The following is a 5,931-nucleotide window of genomic DNA, read 5'->3' as shown; positions in this document are numbered from 1 at the left end:
TGTTTTATTAGTTGGTGGATGTTTTGGTCGTTTCCAGTTTGGGGCTGTTACGAATACAGCTGCTATGAATATTCACATGCAAGTCTTTGTGCATACATATGTTTTCAGTTCTCTTGGTTATACACTTAGCTGTGGAATTAAGTATGATTATTCTGTGTTTATCTTTTTGAAGAACTGCCAAACTTTTCCACAGCGGCTGTACCATTTCACATTGCCACCAGCAAGATGTGTGTTCCTGTTCCTCCACATATTTTAGTGGGTGTGAAATGGCATCCTATCATGGCTTTAGTTTGCATTTCTCTAATGACTGATGTTGAGCATCTTTTCCTGTGCTTATTGGCCATTTGTGTATCTTCTTTTGTGAAATGTCTGTTCGTATCTTTTTCTTTTTTTTTTAAGATTTTATTTATTTATTTGAGAGAGAAAGTGTGTGTGTGCGTGCACAAGTGGGGGGTGGGGAGGGGAAGAGGGAGAGGGAGAAACAGACTCCCCGCTGAGCAGGGAGCCCGACATGGGGTTCGATCCCAGGATCCCAAGATCATGACCTGAGCCCAAGACAGACGCTTCACTGACTGAGCCACCCAGGTGCCCCCACAGAAGGAAAATTGATCAACTGGTTAATTTTGTCTTCCCTGTACCTTAACCATTCAATCTTTACCCACCTCTATGTGATACATATTCTTCTGAATGTTTAATTACAAGTGTAGTTTCTTTCATCAACGGCTAATTTCATTTGTGTTCAGAAAGCATTCAGTTCTCCATGCTAAAGGAAAGCTGAAAGGCAGCTCAGGTACCTGCTAAGCCAGCATTCAGGGTGACTTGCCCAAGCGTTTTGAGGCTGTTGCCCTTCACCTAAACAGCTTGGCCCAGCTACAGTATTCAAGCTGCCAAGAAAATAAGCCAGGACTCTTCGGTTCTTTATGTGCTGGAGTCACGTTTACAAATCTGGTTTGAAATGGGCTCTTGACAAAGGTGGCTCCTCCCTGGGCTCCCACTCTTCTGGCTCAGTTCAGTGCAAGAGGGCCACCAGCAGCTTCTGGAAGTCCCCAGAGGTGTCTGAGCGAACCATGTCAGAGAGAGACTTCTGATACTTCTCTTGGAACTTTGCTTTTATCCCTTGAAGGTCCACCTCAGCCCTGGTCATGAGGATGTGAATGAGTGTCTCCTCATCCGTGCCTGCACCCTTCATGGACTTGTACAGACAGTCAGCAAAATAGCCCTCCTGGTCCTGGGCGCACCTCACGAGAGTTAAGTAGGCCTTCTGCAGATCTCCTGATGTTTCTGCTTCAGTGGCCTCTTCAGTGGCTTTGTCGATGAGAATTTGGTAGGCTTGAAAGGTGGCACGTAATTGCTTGTGGCTTCTCTTGGCCAGGACTTCATTGAAGGCGAGCTTGTACGTGCCCCTGCGGCCTTCCCCTGCATTATACAGATCTTTGGCATCCTGACCAGCTAGATCTTTGTCCACGTCATCTCCTTCATCACGATTAGCCTGTAGCAGGGACACCAGGATTTTTTTTAGGTTTCCACTGGTATCAGCTTTGACATCTGATTCAAGGCTCCTGTCAAATAACCTTTGGTAGGCTTCCTTAATGGCTATGATCTCCTTCTTGGTTCTTGTGCACAGGACCTCGATGAGCACTGCCTCATCTGTGCCCAGACCTTTCATGGCCTTCTGCAGCTGCCAGGCATCGTACTCGCTGGGGTGGTCCAGGAGGGCCAAGGCTGTCTTCTCAAAGTTCCCACTCAGTTCACTCTTGAGCACCTCCTCCAGGTCCTTGCCATACATTGCCTTGTACTTTTGCTTGATTTGTTGCCTCTCATCAAATGTTCTGCTTGATAACATCTCAACGATGGCTGCTTCATCAGTTCCCATTCCTTTGCAGGCTTTGTTCAGCTTTTTGGCATCCCGATCCACATCAAAACCCTGATGACTTCTTGCTTTGGCATGACGATTGCCCATTTTCATTTTTCTAAGACAGTTGTTCTGTATTTCATTCTGTTCATATCTTTTGATTAATTTTATTATTGCGTTGTTTGTCTTACTGAGTTCTAAGGGTTCTTTTAAAATTCTTAATGCTCTTTTTAAATTCTTAAGTCCTTTATCAGATGAGTACTTTGCAAATATTTTCCCTCAGGCTTTTTATTTTCATTGTCTTTCGAAGGACCAAAGTTTGGACCATTTTGATGAAGTATAATTTATCCTTCTCCCCTGTTTGAGAATCGTACTTTAAGTGTCACATCTATAAAAATCTTTGCTTAACTTGAGGTCTTGAGGATTTTCTCCTACATTTTCCCCTAAATGTTTTGTTGTTTTAGCTCTTAAGTTCAAGTGTATGATCTATTTTGAGTTAATGTTTGTATATTGTGTGAGGTGAGGGTCTGAGTTCAATTTTCTTAACATCATTTCGTGAATAAACCTGCCTTTTCCCCAGTGAATTGCCCTGCACCTTTGTTAAGGATCAATTGACTATAAATCTCAGTACTTATTTCTGGCATGGTACCACACTGATCCTGATAACTGTAGCTTTATAGTATGCTTTGAAATTGGGAAATGAAGTTCCTACAACCTTGCTTTTTTTTTTTTTTTTTTTTCAAATTGTTTTGTCTAGTCTAGATGTTTTGCATTTTCACATAAATTTTAGGATCTGTCAAGCTGCTCAGTATTTTGACAGCAGTCTCCTGGGAGACTGAGCCAGAACTACCCAGCCAATGACCCATCCCTGACCCACAGGGATGATAATGATAAATGTTTGTTCTTAAGTCACAAACTTTTGGGTAGTTTGCTTCAGAGCAATAGATAACTAATAAACTAATAAAACCACCCAGTTTTATTTAGCATGCCTATGCATGATATATGGCATCCCTAAACATCCTGTTTTTCTCAGAATTGAAGATTTGCTGCTATTGAGGAAAATGAAAGATATGCCAGGTGGCAGAAGTAAGAGAACTAGGGATAGGAGGGAAGGGTAAGGCATGGAGTAGAGAGAGGTCTGGAGCAGCAGTGAGCAAATTATGGCCTGAGGGCCAAACAGCCCAGAGCCAGTTTAAGAATGCCTTTTATATTTTTATGTTAAAAAAAAAAAAGAAAGAAATGACTGTGTGATAAAGAATTTATGTGACCTTTTATGAAAAGGTTTGCTGACCCCTGGTTTAGAACACTGGAGATGGATCTGGAATGAAGATAAAGGTTTTGGTTGTTGTTGTTGATGTTGTTTTTGTGAAGTACAATTAATATACTGTGTTATATTAATTTCCGGTGTACAATATAATGGTATCACCATACATCTGTCAGAATGGCAGGAATCAAAAAGACAAGAAATAACAAATGTTGGCAAGGATGTGGAGAAAAAAGAACCCTTGTGCCCTGTTGGTGGGAATGCAATGTGTGGTACAGCCACTGCAGAAAACAGTATGGAGGTTCCTCAAAAAATTAAAAATAGAAATAGCATGTGAGGGCGCCTGGGTGGCTCAGATGGTTAAGCGTCTGCCTTCGGCTCAGGTCATGATCCCAGCGTCCTGGGATCGAGTCCCGCATCGGGCTCCCTGCTCCTTGGGAGCCTGCTTCTCCCTCTGCCTCTCTCTCTCTCTCTCTGTCTCTCATGAATAAATAAATAAAATCTTTAAAAAAAAAAAAAAAAAAAAAAAGAAATAGCATGTGATACAGTAATTCCACTACTGGGTATTTACCCAAGGAAAACAAAAACACTAAACTGAAAAGATATATGTAACCTATGTTTATTGAAGCATTATTTACAACAGCCAAGATATGGATCAACCCAAGTGTCCATCAGTAGATGAATGGATAAAGAAGATTTGGTATACATATACAGTATGGAATATTCTCAGCCATAAAAAAGAATGAGATTTTGCATTTGCTACAACATGGATGGACATAGAGGGTATATTGCTGCTCAGAGAAAGACAGATACCATATGATTTCACTCATGTGGAAAACGAGAAACAAAACAAATGAACAAACAAAAGAAACAAAAAAAACCCAGTCTCTTAAATACAGAGAACAAATTGAAGATAAAGGTTTTGGAGTCATGAGCATCTAGGTAATATTTGAAGTTATGGGAAGAGATGGTTTGATATTGGGATCTAGGGCTTGATTCCCAGATATGTTATCACTGGGGAAGAGATAAGTCTTAGGCTTCCCCAGGCAAAGTACCAGAGATACAAGTGCTCATTTGGGTCTGTCCCTACCCAGCCCAGAGACAAGGGGGACTCATTACTGCCTATACTCCCTCCCCGTAGGCTGAGAGTCCTGCCACCACCTGGTCCCCTCCAGGCCTTGGCTCTCAGATGCAGGAATGGGACTTGGGCCCTCATGGGGCAAGTTCCTCAAGGTGTAGAGGCCTGTACCTAACGAACCTGTGCCTAAGTAAAGACTTGTAGGTGATGTACCTTCCCAGCCTGCTATCAGCTCTGCCTCTGTTCCCCCTTCTCTTATAAGAAATAGGTATTAGGCATGCATCCTCTGAGGAGATTGGGAATGAGGTCCTGTCATTATTATTATTTTTTTTAGATTTTATTTATTTATTTGAGAGAGAGAGAGAGAGAGCACGCGCACGCACGAGCATGAACGGGGGGAGGGGCAGAGGGAGAAGGAGAGGGAGAATCTCAAGCAGACTGCCTGCTGAGTGCAGTCTGACCCAGGCTCGATCCCAGGACCCTTAGATCATGACCTGAGCAGAAACTAAGAGTCTGACACTCCACCAACTGAGCCACCTAGGTGTCCCAGAGGTCCTGTCATTCTTAAACGTATTTGGATTTACCACTCCAGAGCCCAAGAGCAAGAGAGGACACACAATTGGTTCTCTACCCACTCAAGTGGCTACCTGTTCTGCACCAGAATCACTCTAATAATTGAAAGAACCTAAATTGCCCCTGCCAGTGTCTGTGGAAGTAACTATATAAGTCCTCCAGATCTGAAGAGCAAATGTGTTCCATTCTGTGAGATGCTTCATTCTATGGATTCAATTGCTATCCATCCTTCAAAGCACCATGCACTCAGCACTCTGAGTATGCACAGACCTCTCTGCTTTATGGTTTGCAAATCCCTGCAGCTGTAAAACAAATCAGTGTTTTCTCTTTCTGCCCTCAGTTAAATGGAGATCAGCTCTTCAATCTATGTTTAATTATGAGGGGAAGGGATGGAGTTCCACTTTGTTTAGCAAAAATAACAAATGGCAATGATACCAACTTCATTCATTGCTTATGTTCCCAGGGAAATGGAGGGCAGGATTGTAGACCTTTTTGCAGATTTCTCTGCTATGGTGGAAAAAACTCCAGATTTGGGATACAAAGAACTGGATAAAAGTCCTAGCTTTGAGTGACCTTGAATAGTCATTTAACCTGATTGAGCCCCAGGTTACTTAATTGTTATCATGGGCATCACGTTGAGGATTACATATGGTGGAATTTCAAAAGGCATTTGTACCCTGTAAATTTCTACACCTAAGGAAAGGGATGTTTTTATTTTATTTTCAAAGGTGGAGAAATAGTTCAAATCTTTGTCCATTGACAAAGTAGAGTTTCTGTTTATCATAATTCATATCACAGATTACATAAAGGAACAGAGAGTTCCAAGTTGGGGTTACTGTGTTTCTCAAGAGAATCCAATTACATCTAGTTAACAAACTCTTTTCATAAACAGATGTCTCTCTGGAACTGATGATAGATGGGGGGTGAACTTGCTATGCTATTCCCACTTAAAATGAAAGAACTTTATGACTCTTGGCTAAAGCAGAGGAGGATCAGCCCCAAAGAAATACTATAGTGTTCAGGGTCTTCTTCCCACATACTCTTTTTCCTCTGAAATTGGTTTGCCCTTTTTATTGGTTGTTTTTATTTTTGAAGAATTAGCCCCTTGGGAAGAAAACTCAATCTATACCAATGTTTTCAATAGAATAAATTTCAACCACCCCA

General features: G+C 41.8%; 1 pseudogene; it reads right to left on the bottom strand.

The window, feature by feature from the left end:
• Window positions 1-1,009: 1,009 nt before the first annotated feature.
• On the bottom strand, window positions 1,010-1,960 carry LOC118553503 (annexin A13 pseudogene; annotated as a pseudogene).
• Window positions 1,961-5,931: the final 3,971 nt, after the last annotated feature.

This window comes from Halichoerus grypus, chromosome 2, assembly GCF_964656455.1.
Source record: "Halichoerus grypus chromosome 2, mHalGry1.hap1.1, whole genome shotgun sequence".
NCBI lineage: Eukaryota > Metazoa > Chordata > Mammalia > Carnivora > Phocidae > Halichoerus > Halichoerus grypus.
The sequence above is the reverse complement of the archived record's forward strand: the minus strand, read 5'-3'. Positions and strand labels throughout refer to the sequence as shown.